This window comes from Lagenorhynchus albirostris, chromosome 20 (genome assembly GCF_949774975.1).
Source record: "Lagenorhynchus albirostris chromosome 20, mLagAlb1.1, whole genome shotgun sequence".
Classification (NCBI taxonomy): Eukaryota; Metazoa; Chordata; class Mammalia; order Artiodactyla; family Delphinidae; genus Lagenorhynchus; species Lagenorhynchus albirostris.
This window is the reverse complement of record NC_083114.1, coordinates 44,899,924-44,915,749: the sequence shown is the minus strand read 5'-3', so window position 1 is coordinate 44,915,749 and position 15,826 is coordinate 44,899,924. Positions and strand designations below refer to the sequence as shown.

The 15,826-nt window shown below is 40.5% G+C and overlaps 1 protein-coding gene and 1 long non-coding RNA gene across 3 annotated transcripts in view; one reads left to right on the top strand and one right to left on the bottom strand.

Annotated features, from left to right (window-relative positions):
* Positions 1-11,424, bottom strand: part of TANC2 (tetratricopeptide repeat, ankyrin repeat and coiled-coil containing 2) — a 361,552-nt gene extending 350,128 nt beyond the window's left edge. The window contains exon 1 of the mRNA XM_060133247.1: positions 10,915-11,424. The gene's annotated coding sequence lies outside the window, so the exon portion shown is untranslated. The remainder of the gene's footprint in view (positions 1-10,914) is intronic.
* A 150-nt stretch (positions 11,425-11,574) lies between these two features.
* The window catches only part of LOC132511144 (uncharacterized), a 95,309-nt gene continuing 91,057 nt past the window's right edge, over positions 11,575-15,826 (top strand). For both annotated transcript variants that reach the window (XR_009537530.1, XR_009537531.1), the window contains exon 1: positions 11,575-11,652. This is a non-coding gene — a long non-coding RNA (uncharacterized LOC132511144). The remainder of the gene's footprint in view (positions 11,653-15,826) is intronic.

Sequence of the window (15,826 nt, the reverse complement as noted above, 5' to 3'; positions counted from 1 at the left end):
AAAATAAAAGGAAAGACACATTCCAGAAATGAAGACAAGAGTAAATAAAAACAGACAGTCCCTTAAGAAAAATAGAAGGTAAAAAAGAGAAAAAAAATTTAAACTCAAAAACAGAGATAAAAAGGATTTGAGAAAAAGTGACAAATACTGAAGACAGGCAAAGAAGATTGAACATACAGCTGATAGGAACTCCTGAAGAAGAAAATCAAAGCAAGGAACAGAACGCAGTCAAAACAATAATTCAAAAACACTTTTATGAAATAAAAAATATTTGAGACTACATTTTGAAAGTGCACAATGTGTACCTGAGAATATCAACTCAGAATGACCAAAATGATTTGACTCTCACTAAACATTAAAGAATAAGAAGAAGAAAAAAAGGGGGGGAAAACTGGAGTAAGGAAGAAATACAGAACTATAGAAGAAAAAAAAAAGGGGGGGAAACTGCAGTCAGTAAGGAAGAAATACAGAACTATACAGATAGGAATTAGACTCCAATAAATGAGGGATGAACTGGCAATACTGAGTTTCTCATGATATAAAAAGGATAAAGTGCATAATGAGGTTAGACCTGATAATCTCAGGGCACATAAAGGTGGCAAGACTTTTTGTGTAGAAGATAAAGAACGAGTTATTGATACTTAAAAAGAAAGGAGAATCAGACTGGCATCAGACTTATCTATTGCACAAGAAGCTTAAAGACAGTGGTATAAGGTGCCTACGCTATATAGGAAAAAAAGGATTATGATCCAAGAACACTATATCCAGCCAAGATACCCTTTACTGATCAAGAGAAAAGAAAGGCATCTTCACTTAAGCAAGGATTCAGAAATTACGCCACATACACTCTGAGGAAATTATTCCAAAATGTTATCAAATGTTTTTCTAGCACCTATTAAGATAGTCATGGGTCTCTTTTTTCCAGTCTCCACCACTCCCAGAGTTGTGGCTAGCAGTAGAGATGTGGCCAAATCCAATAACAATATCATATATGACCAGTCCTAGAAATGACTTCAGGAAACGTAGATCCTAAGGAATGTATATTTTGCCAACAAGCACAACAAGAAAGGTCTCAAAAAGATTCAGGCCAACATTTTCAAGACACTGAGCACCTGTACAGACGCCAATGAGGTGCTCATTAAGCCCAAAGTAATCAAATACAAGATCTTAAAAAGTGCCAGCCCTAAATCGGACAGGCTCACCCATAACATCCATCCCAGCTTCTAGAAGTATGCTTATCTTCATACTGTCAAGAGTACCAGGTTTAGCAACCAAACGGTGAGAGCCAAAGCCCAGGTCCCACAGAGTCCTCCCAAAGAGTCCAGAAAAAAAGGTTTTTGTCTATCAACTCTGAGGATCAAAGAATTCTACAAAACTTAGACTACTGTCTGCAGGCATCTCCTTTTGCTGTTTTATATAAATACAATACAAAGTCCCCCAACTCACCCCAAAAGAGAGAGAGAACCATACAGTTTTTAATCTCAAAATCTGTTAACAAATTACGTTAATATTTAACTGTCCTTGCCTTCCTGGAATATACTGTCTTTTATATACACTGCTGGATTTATTTTGCTAATATTTTATTTAGAATGTTTGCTTGTCTACTTATGAGTAAGACTGGACTGATGTTTATAATAGAAAAAAAATGAAAACAATCGTAGTATCCATCTGTTGGAGAACAACAGACTAAACTATGGTGTAGTATGCTATGGAATGTTATTCAGCTTTTTAAAATTAATTAAAGCTCCATTTACTAAACTGGAGACAGCCATGACATATTCTTAAATAAATAAAGCAAGTTACAAAAAGCCTGTGTGTGTGTGTGTGTGTGTGTGTGTGTGTGTGTGTGTGTGTGTGTGTGTGTATGCTTAAAGGTTTTTGAGCAAAGAGAAAGATGGTAAAAAACAAAGTGTTGGTTAATGCTGGCTAAACCAACAAGGTCAAAGTGGAGAAGGAAAGGAAAATATTATTTTTTTCTTTATTCACCCCGGTTTGGTTACTTTAGTGGTTGCAAGCGGAGAAATACTTTTGTAATTTTTTAAAAAAAGCAGAAGCGTGGGGGGGAAGGGGAGAGATACCAATTATCTACTATAATTAATGACAAATTAACATTTGTTAACAACTAATAAATGGCTACCTTTAATACATCCAAAGACAAGATAGAATTATATTATCTAAAACAAGGAGAGGAATCATTATGAAGTTCATTTACTTAAAAATACAAAACAATCCTGGAGCTTCCCTGGTAGCTCAGAAGTTAAGAATCCCCCTGTCAATGCAGGGGACACGGGTTCAAGCCCTGGTCCAGGAAGATCCCACATCCGGGGAGCAACTAAGCCCGTACACCACAACTACTGAGCCTGCTCTCTAGAGCCCGTGAGCCACAACTACTGAGCCCACGTGCCACAACTACTGAAGCCTGCACACCTAGAGCTCGTGCCCCGCAACAAGAGAAGCCACCGAAATGAGAAGCCCACGCACTGCAAGGAAGAGTAGCCCCCGCTCGCCGCAACTAGAGAAAGCCCACACGCAGCAACGAAGACCCAACGCAGCCAAAAATAAATATAAATAAATAATTTTTTTTAAAAAGGTAAAAAAAAAAGAATGATTAAAAATACAAAACAATCCAATCTGGAACCAAAGTCGCATATAAGTGGTCTTTCTAAAGGCATTAAGCAAGATGTCTTCAGGATGAACTAGTTTTTATCTTACAACTAGCACAAACTGCTCAGTTCATGGATATTACAACGACCAAGAATAAAACTAAGATAAAGTGAGTCACGTCCATTTAAAGAAAAATAGTCGGTGGATTACTGTTCGCATGATATGTAAACAGATTAGCAGAAATGGGCAAAATGTTACAGAAATCCTTGAAGCTTGGGAAGAAAGTGAGATTTTGATAGCTTGTTATACTAAAGAAAGAGGGGCAAACTTCTTTTGATGTATAATTTTACACTGTAAATAGACAAGTCCTTTTTATTAAGTAGATCACAAAAGACAATCAACCACCATGACTGTCACAAATTTTTTAAAAAGAAAAATTACAAAAAGCTAACAACATGGCGCATGGTGGTAGGTGAGTGGGGGATAAAGGTATCAAACAGAGAACACTTCAGTTATTCACAAAAATGAGAAATGTCTGTAAAAGTAGAAAATATTCACATGATCAAACTGAAAAAAAAAATTGTCAAAGGGCTCAATGTCTCAAGAAGTGCTGAGGTTTGCCATTTTATAGAGGAAATTAAAAATTAATTTTTCGCAAGTTTGTGGTACTTAAAGGGAAATAGTGCAAAAAGAAATGCATACTAGGAGTCTGCCTAAGAGTTTATATTTTTAAGTTTACAGTTATTCAAGAACTTTTTCTCAGCTCTCATCAAATCCTTCATAAAAGAAAATTTCAAAGCACAAAATTAATGAGTAGCCGAATTACCACAGGTTTTTTTGTTTTGTTTTAAATACCTTGCTAGGCTGAAAAGACAAAATAACAAGGAAAAGCTGGACAGACAATGCTAGTAAAACACTGTGGGGCGGAGCTATGTGAAGCACACATCAAAAAAACAGAAATCCAGGGCTTCCCTGGTGGCGCAGTGGTTTAGAGTCTGCCTGCCGATGCAGGGGACACGCGTTCGTGCTCCGGTCCAGGAAGATCCCACATGCCGCGGAGTGGCTAGGCCCGTGAGCCATGGCCGCTGAGCCTGCGTGTCGGGAGCCTGTGCTCTGCAATGGGAGAGGCCACAACAGTGAGAGGCCCGCGTACCGCAAAAAAAAAACAAAAACAGAAATCCAGGACACTTTCCAAAACCTAATAAAACTTACCATTCATTAAGATCTAGACATTGTCCTAAGGATTTTTCACTGGCATTATTTCATTTCATCATCATCAAAACCCTGCAAGAGAGGTTTTAGCCCCTCACACAGCTAGTAAGTGACAGAGTGGTAATCTCAACCTGTTTTCATGATTCAAAAACTCACAAATTCATGTTCTCTCTACTATACAAAGGGTCTCATGATTGTAAAATTTCAAAAGCTACTTACAACCAAACAACAGTATTGTCACATCCTACAATATAGCAACATCTGAATAATAGCTTCCAAAGGAAGTCTCTCTTCCTCTTTAAATCCCTAAAAAGGAAGAGCTAAGATTTTCTGACGCTGAAGCAGCATTTGAGTGTGCAGTAAGTCTACATCCCACGTGTCTACTAAAGCTAATTACCTTCATTCACCCTAATTCACAATCTTTGGGAGCTCTACAGGATTCCATGGAATTTGAACAGAAACAGAATTCTAGAGTACAAATACCCATCAAGCTTCCTTAGTTTTGCGTTATCAAATTTCAGCAATTAGAGCTAGAAATTGTGGGACCTCACAACACAAGATTAGGAACAAAGGGCTACAAAGAGACTTCCTTCATTTAGGCAGAGGGAATTTACTGAGATGTGAGGCAGAGTCTCCTGTCTAAATGATTAAATCACAGTATCTACATACCCACTCCCATTTCCAAATTTAGTAACTAACGAATCGACTTATAAGGATAGATCCATTGGTGGGGAAAGGGAATTTCCATGGCAATAAAAAACTGGTGCCGTATCTCTTCATGTTGTTCATCTCTATGATCAGATATGTCATCTGATATAATCATATATGATAATGCAAGCATGGTGTTACAGACAAGCATGGCTACCTGGTCCAAAGACATCTGCTTGGAATAACAAAAGTTTTCCATTATTATTGCTCACATACTTTTCATTGTGAATTTTATGTCTGTAGTACTTGCTAATATTTACAAAAAGAAATATATAAGTCACTGTTTTTCTTTTCATGATACCTTTGCCATCTAAAGAAGACAGTAAAATTTATCAACATTGGCCAGTGAAACTTTAGGAAAGTGACAAACTTTAAAATATTTTTTCAACTATATTTTTCCTGGAGGTAGAGTGAATACCCAGGACACAATTCTGAACCGCAAATTTAGTTATTTAAGGAAGAATATGATATGTCTACCTTCAACTGAAAGATTACAGTAGTTAAAGGTAACTACTTACACATAGTAGTCAATAAATATTTAAGTGAAAGATTTAATATATTAATATACTGCATAAAACTCCAATTTTTCCAACATAACAAATCTAACTCAACTCATATACCTTAAACATAACGTGTCTGTACAATAAACTAATATACAAAAATCAATGTTTTTTTCATACGACCTTTTCTATACAAAATAAGTATATGAGAGACTAAAACCGGAGCAAACAAAGAAAAATGTTCTCTTACATGCTGTGCTCCAAAATCTCTCCACTTGGGATACCTCTTCTGAGAAAAAAAAGTAGAATCGAATAATGTATTTTGGCAGAAACTTCTTCAGGTAGACATAATATGGGTGTCATAAGGAGGCATAAGATGAGCCTGTCAGATAAATCATTACTAAGGCAATTAGATTTTTTTAAAACATACCAACAACATTATTCACTATAACGCAACTACTTGGTTTAAATAACTGACACCAGAATCTCTCAAGTTCCGATCAAAAGAAAGGCATTTGAGAAGTAAGATATACCATTCACTGAATAAAGGCAGAAATTAATATTATGGGGAAGGAAAGGGTAAAGAAAGGGTGTGATTACGACTAACACCAACTTAATTCTTTTGCCTCTTAAACTTAGTCATGTTTACCCTTAACTACTCAAGAACAAACAGAAGTTGAACATAACAAGATACTGTTGTAATGTGTGGCCCATAAAAAAGCAACTTACCTGATACTTATAACATCCACAAACATAGCTTTCAAATGATTTATAAACATTCTGTAAATAAAATAATTTGACCTAATAAAAGAAATTTGTTTCCCGAAAAAAATTATGGTATTACAATTATTTACTTAGAGCTTTCTAGAATATGAAAGATCCCTACCAGAAACTTTTTTCACTGATTGCATCCTCAACCTGCTTTAGCCTCCTAAAACCCAGGCCCAAACAGCTTGTTCTCCATCTAATATTATCTCTTTTTAAAATTTATTTATTTATTTATTTTTGGCTGCGTTGGGTCTACGTTGCCGCACATGGGCTTTCTCTAGTTGCGAAGAGCAGGGGCTACTCTTTGTTGTGGTGTGCTGGCTTCTCACTGCAGTGGCTTCTCCTGTTGCGGAGTACGGGCTCTAGGCTCATGGGCTCAGTAGTTCTGGCACACGAGCTCAGTAGTTGTGGCTCTCGGGCTCTTGAGCACAGGCTCAGTAGTTGTGGTGCACGGGCTCAGTTGCTCCGTGGCATGTGGGATCTTCCCGGACCAGGGCTCGAACCCGTGTCCCCTGCATTGGCAGGCAGACTCTTAAACACTGCACCACCAGGGAAGCCCCATCTAATATTATCTTGAATCGTAAATACTCAAGGTAAAAATATCCTCTAAAAGAAAGAAAAAGGACATTGGGTGGGGAAATATAGCTGTAAGTCTTTAAGCTCTTCTTGTAACCTATTTCTCTCCACAGACTTTTAGAGATTCATCAAGGTCATGATGTAGTCTCTCAATCACCATACAGACATCTCCTTGACTCATTTTTTTTTAAATTGTAAACAATCTTCATCTAATACAAGTTATTACAAAAGATGCTATTCAAATAAACCAAGTGGTAGTTTTCATGGTATTATAACAAAGACTAAACTATTTATTTACACAGTGCCTTCTCTCCAAATGACAATAGTATTTGATGACTACAGGCACTCAACAGATACAATGCCGAGAAAAAAAAATCCAAATAATTAAACTAACTTCCAAACTATTTTATAACATTTGTTACCTCGATCAGACTCGTACTAGAAAAGTAAACAACCATCTGCAACCGCTTGTTCTAGCTCCTTGAAATAAAATCTGGGTACCATCAGTAAAAATATTACAGCTAACACTGGTGATCATGTATAAGTACAATCCAACATAATTCAACTAGTGTGCCCAACCCGTACATCTCAGAGATTCAATTTTAATTCTGTTGTAAGAGGAAGTAATATGACAAGGAGAGAATTGTGATGCATTCCTTTAATCATACTTATTCTTCCTTATATCTAATTAGCATCAACTACCTTACAATTCCCCTTTGGGAACTACTGGTTTAGTATACTCTTTTCTAGGCCTACTTCCTTCTCCATTCAAAACAATGCACACAGTCATTCAGAAAATACTAAAAGAACAAAGCCCTTTATGAGGAAGGGCGGGGGAAGCTAGAGAGCTAGCATGAGACAGTCAAGAATCAATGACAGAAGAGGGAAATAAATCTACTACCGTTTAACCATGTTAGTAAAACTTTATGATAAAGATGCAAACAACAAATTAGGTTTTATAAGTATGCTAAAATGAACCATCAACCAACATAAATACAGAGCACGATCTGAGTCTATGACGGTTTATTAAATAAACTAAAATATATAAACATACAAGAATAAGTCTTAGCCATAATCAGTAAATTGCCTTATCAACCAATGTATATAAAAATGAAGGAAGTGTTTGATTACATGACATATGTGATTCACAGAATGGCACAAAGTTTGATTAAGAGAAGAAAATAATTGTTAAGTACAGGAGGTGATGTTCCATTTCTTAAACTGGGTGGAAGGTATACAAGTGTTGGCTGCATTATTAGTCTTCTACACTATACACATTTTTATAAATATTATTTCATACGTAGTCGATATCTATAAAACAATGTTTAAGTGCAAGAAAAATCTGAGCAAATATTTGTTGGAAAAAAGAGGTAAAAAGTACATATACATCTAATCCGTTTTTGCTAATTATTTTTTTAAATAAATAGAGATCATAGGGACTTCCCTGGCGGTCCAGTGGTTAAGACTCTGCGCTTCCACCGCAACGAAGAGTAGCCCCCACTGGCTGCAACTAGGGAGAGCCAGTGCACAACAACGAAGACCCAACGCAGCCAAAGATAAATTAATTAAATAAGTTTTTTAAAAAAGTTTACTATGAGGTTAGAATTTAAGAGAAAGAAAAAAGACTGCGCTGCCACTGCAGGGGGCACAGGTGTGGCCAGTAAATAATTAATTAAAATTTTTAAAATAGAGATCGTAAAAACGTAAGTAGGTAGGAAAATAAGTTTCCTGTAGAAAACAATTTCTATAGCTCTACACAGAGATCTATATACTATTTCTTTAAAAGCACCACTAAACCTTTGCTGCACACTACGTGTACACACATATACACACAGACATACACACCAAATTACTTTAAAGTAAAACTTTCTACCTCCAAAGATCCCCCCAAAACCAACCTCCATCACAAATATTACCTTAACCCCATAAAAAATACTGATATTCCTCTACTCATAATCCCAGAAATAAATTACAAAAATAAATTCCTAAAGAGAAATGTTCATACTGTAAGTAACTGTATTTTTGGTGTATGTGTAGGCTTAGCATTTATGAGTCTTACTACCTACTTGGGCCTATCCACATCTACAGTATTTGCTTTTTTATGATGGGCACCTGCATTTTAATGATGTGTGTCAATACTAATTTGATTGAGGGCAATATAGTATATTTATGAAGAGCACAGAGTGTGGAGCCAGAGTTCCTGAATTGGAACTCAGCTCTTCCACTTGCTAACTAACTAATCTATTTAACATCTCAGTGTTTCAGTTTCTCATCTGTAAAATGGAAATAACAGTACATACCTCGTAGGGTGTTGGAACTGATTAAAACCTGTGTAACGGGACTGGCACAAAGTAGGTGCTATGTAAGGGTGAGCCATTACTACTAGCACTACTAGTAGTACCATCTTCCCAAACGTACTGAAAAGATTCTTAGCAATTCGAATTACCGGCTAAAATTAGATACTATTAAAAATAGACATTAAACCTGAAGCCTGACTGACAGTAAGTTTAAAGCCCTGCAACTCTGAATAGGTGATTATAAATCTACATAACCACTCTATCAAGAACAATCTGGGGAAAGCGGCTTTCCAAAGTGCAACTATCAATTTCTTCCCTTACACAAGGGGGCAGTGATAACAAGAAAAGAACTGGGCTCTGTGACACCTCCTCCTACAGACAGTAGGGGGTGGCAGTACATATGGCTTACAGTCAGAACAAAACAGGAAGACCCAACAGAATTGCTCTTTATTCTCCTCAGGCCCTCTCCTCTATGTTTTAGGCCCAACACAGCCTCAAGGTGAGAGACATATCAACAGAAAAGACTAAAACCCAAAATTAATCACCAAGGAAAATCCAGTTTTGCCTTTGAAGCAAATGATCCCTCAATGGCTAAATCTGGATCCAGGAGGAAGCCAATCAGTATGAATTTTAATTATCTGGCAAATTACTTACTGTTCTTCTCATAAGAACAACATTCAGGCAAGTAACTCCGTTTCTCTGCAAGAATTGTAACATAAGACACTAAAATCTCATCAATAATTAACTATACCCTAATGAACACATGCCGATATTTCTGCTTGTTTCATACTATACAGACATACACTCACTGAATGTATATAAGTTATATTAAATAGCTCATGGAGCTGTCTTTTGTTACTTCTGAAATTCCAGCTATGTTCTGACAATCCTCTCAAAACACAGATGTTCTTCTTAAATGGAAGTCACAATGTTTTGCAGCATGTGGGTAATGATATATATATACACATATATATATACACACACACACACACACACACACACACAGAGAAAGAGCGAGAGAATGAAAATATTTAATATTTCATTTCTGTGCTCACATTCCTGAGATGATCTACCTGGGAAATGCTGCAAGAAGCGCTCCACTGACAGTATCCATGTTGTTGCTTTTTATGCCACCTTTATTGTATTCAATTTTTTTCCTATTTTGCCACCCCAACATCAAGAATATTTCACTACTGTCATTCACCATAATTAGCCACTGCAACAGCTTTTGGCTTCAAACCCTCAAAATGCCTGAAAATTTATCCCTTTTGTTCACCATATTGTTTTGTTTTCCTCATTCCAGAAATTTTCACCTGTATAAAACTGAAGAAAGGGGCACCTATGAAAAAACGTCCCTTTGCCTAATGATCTTGAACTCAGAATTATGGTCAAGATGTGGGGTGGGTTTTTTGTGTGGTTTTTTTTTGGTTTGTTTTTTTCCTTTTCCTGGAGAGGAGCAGAGAAGACAGTGCAAGACACCCAAAACACCAAATCTTCTTCCTAATATTAATTACCATTGTTTATGTTTGGTGAAAACCATTTTAAACATTCCACACCTGGAACACAACACAGGATACAATTATATCAGTGCTCTACACGCTGACGGCAAACCCTGGAATTATTTAGCCCTATTTTTTCTTTCCCATCTCACAACCAGACACAATTTGCTTGTTTCTTTCACGTGGGCACTATCTCTATCTCAAAAAATAGCGTATCATAGCTCCTCTCGATTCCCTGTGTTAAAATATCTAGCCATGAGCCTTATTAATCTTAGACTACGCCTCCTTTCCCAGAGAAATTAATAATATCACTAATAACACTTCTACCGTGAATTTCAACGCCACACAGGCCAACCCACCCTGTGCCTTACCTGGCACATTTCACAAATACTTTCATGCTGCATTCAGGGGGCACATTTTACAACTCGTTCTGCACCACATTCCCTGCCACGTTCAGCAATCTGCCTCGCATCTCCTCCTGGGTCCCCGTCATCCGGAGACTCTCTCGGTACCAAATTCCATGACACCTTCGGTGACACCGAAGTGGCCGATCCCGGACCCATCCGAAGCCACCCCGAGTGCCACATTTGGAGCCAACCTTCCCCACGCCCTGGACACCGGAGGCACTCCACTGCCCATTTCGCTGCCTCCCCGCTCGCCCCCGCCCCTCTCCCTGGAGCCCAGGCGTCGGAGGCGAACGCCGCTGTCACTGAAGCAACCTTCCCTTCCCGGGCTCCCGGGGTCTCTCACCTGCCGCTCTGAGAGGGGTTCGCTGCACCTCGGGGTCAAGCCCGAGTCCCCGGGGTCTCCTGTGAGAACCGCGCCGCCCGCCGGCGCCGCCCGCGATCCCAGAGCACCTCGCTGCGCTCCGACGCCCGCTGTGGGTCTGCGTCCGGGAAAGGCGCGGCCCGGCGGCTAGCGCAGCCCTCGGCGGTCCTCCTGTCAGCGGCGGCGCGGGTGCAGGCTCTCGCCCAGCGCGGCGGCGGCGGCGGCGGGCAACTTGCTCCGCCTCGCGCGCTGCACAGCCAGGAGGTGAGCGCGAGGGGGATGGGAACGGGGGCGGGGCCGCCCGAAGGAGGCACGGAGGGCGGCGGCTGGAGGGCAGCGCTGGCGGCCCCGGGACCGGCACTCGGAGCGCTCGCAGCTTCACCCGCCGGGCGGGCGGCTCGCACGAGGCAGCTGTACAAGCGGGCCCCGCCGGAGCAGCGCACCCAGCAACCCGCGCCCAGCCGGCCGCTCGCTAGCGCCGCCGCCGCGCCGGGGGCGTCACACCCTCAGAGGCCGCCCGCAGCCCCGCCCCCTCCGGGCCGGGGTGGGGAGGAGCGCGAGCGCGGAGGGAGAGCGCGTGCGTGGGAGCGCGTGCGTGGTGGAGCGCGGGCGCCCCCGCCCCCTCCACCGTTTGGGGGTGGGGAGTGGCGGGGAGAGAGAGAGAAGATCGAACCGTTTTCTCCGCGGAGAGGTTTGGCCCTGGCTCTGCCTCTCTGTGAGGTCTGGGCATTTCTGTTTCCTCAAGGGGCTTTGGCTGGTGGGGTCGTGGGCATTCAGTGGGAAAGAGGGGAGGGGAGCTCAATAGCAGACAAGGCCCTGGATGGTTCGGCTCCGCCCCCAGGGTGATGTCACTCTCGAGGTGCTGCTGCTGTCACGTGCGCCCACTTCTGGGCCTGTCCTGATGCTTTGATGGCCAGAACGTTCCTCTAGATTTTCCCCACTTAAGTCACCTCATACACATATCACTCCTAGAAGTCGTCGAACCCTACAAATGTCAGTTATTCTTTCCCTGATGCTTAATTGTAATCTGTAGACTGCTTCAAAATGCCATAGTTGGCTGGTGTAGGAAACAGAATGAAGTGCAAAACCAGGAACGGGGGGATAGTGGGGAGGGGAGAGAGAGAAGGGAGAGCTATTATCTAGAATCATTGCTGAAATTCACCAACCACAGCTTGAGAGCCTGAGGTGAAGTTGTGACGCTGCTTCTGTTGCTGCCAGGTTGGACAAGAAGTAATGTGATTTTAAGTGCTAGTTGTTAAGGCACGGAAAGCCACCACAGCAAAGCCTCCTTGGAGGTCATATTTCCCTCACTTCCCTCCACCTAGATCTTCTTCCCCTTTACTCTTCCTTTTCCTTGCATCGTAGAACAACAAGTCAACTGTGGAAGATACCGGCACATAAATTTGTTCGTGTGCTTTAAGATGATGCAAAGCAATCACTGTTACCTACTCTGCCTGGTTAGCCTTTCTTCCGTAAACTGAGATGACCTTTCGTGGTCATCCATTCCTTAATGAGACACCATGATTGGAAATAGATACACCAGATTACTTCAGTCAAGCAACCTGTGTCTGTGGTGTTTCTAAGATGGAGAGATTTGATAACAGTCCTTTAATCTGCTGCATCCAGGATTTTCTTTGTGTTTTTTTCAAAATTAGTATTAATTTCAGAATAATGCAGGAAATTGAATATGAAGCCATTTTGCAACAGCTAGTCTCTACAGTGAATTCTTGAAAAGTCAGAGCTAGAGCAGCTTTGAATACTACAGCTAAAATGGCAAGATGAAGGATTGGTCTATGGAATCTTTTGGTGATAACTCCAAAATGTTAGATCACTCCAACTAAAACCTATTTATCTATGGTGATAGAGTCAGAGTAGTGATTACTTTGGAGGAATTGAATGAGTGGGGGGGGCAGGAGGGAGCCTTCTGGGTTGCTGGAAATGCTCAATACCTAGATCTTGTTAATGATTACAAGGGTTAATATATGTGCAAAACGATTGGTGTGCTTTACTCTATCTCAATTTTTAGAGATTTTTAAAAATTGTATACACAAAAGAGGCATTACAGTGTCATCAAGATGGGAGTCTGGAAACCTAGATTTGAATGTCAGTGTCACCCACCACTTACCAGCCTATGAGACCTTGAGCAGGTCTGAGCCTTCTTTTTCTTTATCTAATATGGGTGATGTTACCTCACAGGATGGTTGTGAAGATTAAATGAAATTATATTTGAGAAGTACTTATCACAGAGCCTGGTATATAATAAACGCTCAGGAAACATTAGCTATTGTTATGCTATTCTTGTTGCACTCAAATTTACCTTATTTAATTCTCTTTTGGTCTTTTTATTTATTTTAAAGATTACTTTGATTCTGAGCCTTTGCCTGTGAGTTTCACTGAGCTAATAACATTCCTTTCCCTAAGAAATAACAAAAGGCGGTTGGGGTGTAATGTATTGGTTTTCAAACTGGTTCAGGTGGTGATACTTAGAAATTATGGTGCTTATTGTGGAACACCATGAAATATTGTTAGATTGAATTCTGCCATATGGACTTGACACAATTTTACTAGCACTAAATCTGGCTACATTATGTTTATGCAGATCTCCCACATATTAAAAAAATGTATTTTTAAGAAATAATACGTCTGCGTTTTTCCTCTAAAATTTGTTTGCAACGTTTCACTAGAAAGTACCAAAAGTTTAATAACAATTCACAAAATGAAAACCTTTAAATCCCTTCTTCCTGGAAATGGGAAAAATACTGTAACTGTTCAGTCTTAGCAGCAGAGCTCTTTATTGGATTTTCCCACAGTAAACTCTAATAGCTGTGACCCACAGGGTCTCTTGCTCTGATGAAGTGAGTAACTCTGACTCACTATCCTCATCATACTTCCAAAGATCTGTCTCCATTTCTTTCAGCCGACCTTTCCAAGATCCCATGTTCACACTGAGCAGTGCCAGTGCCCACTGGAATGAACTTATTGCTTCGCTGTTTCGATCATCTAACATGATGCTACTCAGCCAGTTCTCTTCCACATAGTTCTGCTGTTAAGTCTTGCTATTTGCTGCCACACTCTTAACTTTGTGGAGGAAACAGTCTGTCCCTGACAGAGGTAAGGGTGGGGTACGGTAGGGATGGAAAGCAACAATGTAGAGAGAAGCCACCTCTGTTCTCAACTCCGCACCCTGATTTCCTTTTCGGTCACTAATACCTGAAATCCTGAGAATGCTTTTTTTTTTTTTTACCTACTAAAACTCCATTCTAGTCAAGATGATAATTTAGTCTATAACTTAAACTTGGAAACATAATTTATGCCATGTAAGAGGAAGCTGTAAGTAATTGTCCATAAAGTGGCCCAACCATACTCTATACCTCCCAACTTTTCAGTGCCATCTATACCATTCAAAATTACCTTCCTTGCTTTGTCAACTCTGCACAATCACTCACCTCTGCATATGGCATATGTCTTCCCTGGCACCTCCAAGTCTCTTAAGTAAAGCATCAGGGCCACCTCTCCCTACTGAATAAAGAGTCATAACATCTACCATTGATGGATTGCCTACTGGCTGCAAATACTTTACTAAATGCCTTGTATATACTACTTCATTTAATTCTCACAACATCCTATCAGGTAAGTTTTTGGTTTTGCTTTTTTTATTTTATTCATTTGTTTAATTTTTGGCTGCATTGGATCTTCGCTGCTGCACGTGGGCTTTCTTTAGTTGCGGCAAGCGGGGGCTACCCTTTGTTGCGGTACGCAGGCTTCTCGTTGCAGTGGCTTCTCTTGTTGCAGAGCACGGGCTCTAGGCGCGCAGGCTTCAGTAGTTGTGGCACACGGACTTAAGTAGTTGTGGCTCGCGGGCCCTAGAGCACAGGCTCAGTAGTTGTGGCGCACAGGCTTAGTTGCTCCACGGCATGAGGGATCTTCCCGGACCAGGGCTCGAACCCGTGTCCCCTGCGTTGGCAGGTGGATTCTTAACCACTGCGCCACCAGGGAAGTCTGAGTTGCTATTTTATTTCTTAACAAAGACAAGCAATGGTGTGAACTCTAAATAGACATGTTGCAAGTCAAAAAAACAGACCAGAAAGCAACAGGTGTGAATGAACAGAAGAGTATTTACTAATCAGGGGAGAAAACATCAGTTGGTAAGAGGTTGGAAAGGTGGGACAGGACTGAACTGAAGTGGGTACTGCCCAGGAAGGGAAACACCCTGGAATCTCTGAGCAGAAGAGTGACAAGAAGACAGTGTTTAAAATATTCATCTCATAGGGTAGATTTGAGCATGGAGGCACAAGTAATAATTATATGGGTAAGATACTACTATTACTATTTAAGGAGCTAAAGAAGAGGACAGCTTTAGTCAAGAACTGTGACAGTAGAGATAGAAAGGAATAGTCCCAACAGCCATTGCATGGGAAGAATTAACAGAACTTTCTGAATAACTGAATGCAGAGGGTAAAGAACAGTGAGAAATGAAAATACAGCAAGATGACAAGACTAACTGCCTAGAAGACTGTGGTGCCTGTGACAGAAGCAGGGGAGTCAGAGGATTGGTGTTAAGGAGAAGAAAGAGGTGGTTTTGGCATATTTTGTGTTGTAGTTCTTTACTGCTTTTGAGTTACAAATCACTTCTTTTGAGAATCTGACAGAATCAATGGATCCTTTTCTCAGGAAAAAAAAATGGATTCATACTTATACATGTTATATGATTTGTAATGGACACCCATGGATTTGGCTGCTGGAGAGCTCTTGACCCCAGCTGGGCACATTAAAGCCCTTTCTGGAATTTTTCTACTTTATATCCAAAGGATCAAGTCAATCTGTCCCTAATAACTGAAGCAATGGATGCTGTTAGCTGATGTGTTTCCTAACACATGAGCCCGAGAAACGAAGA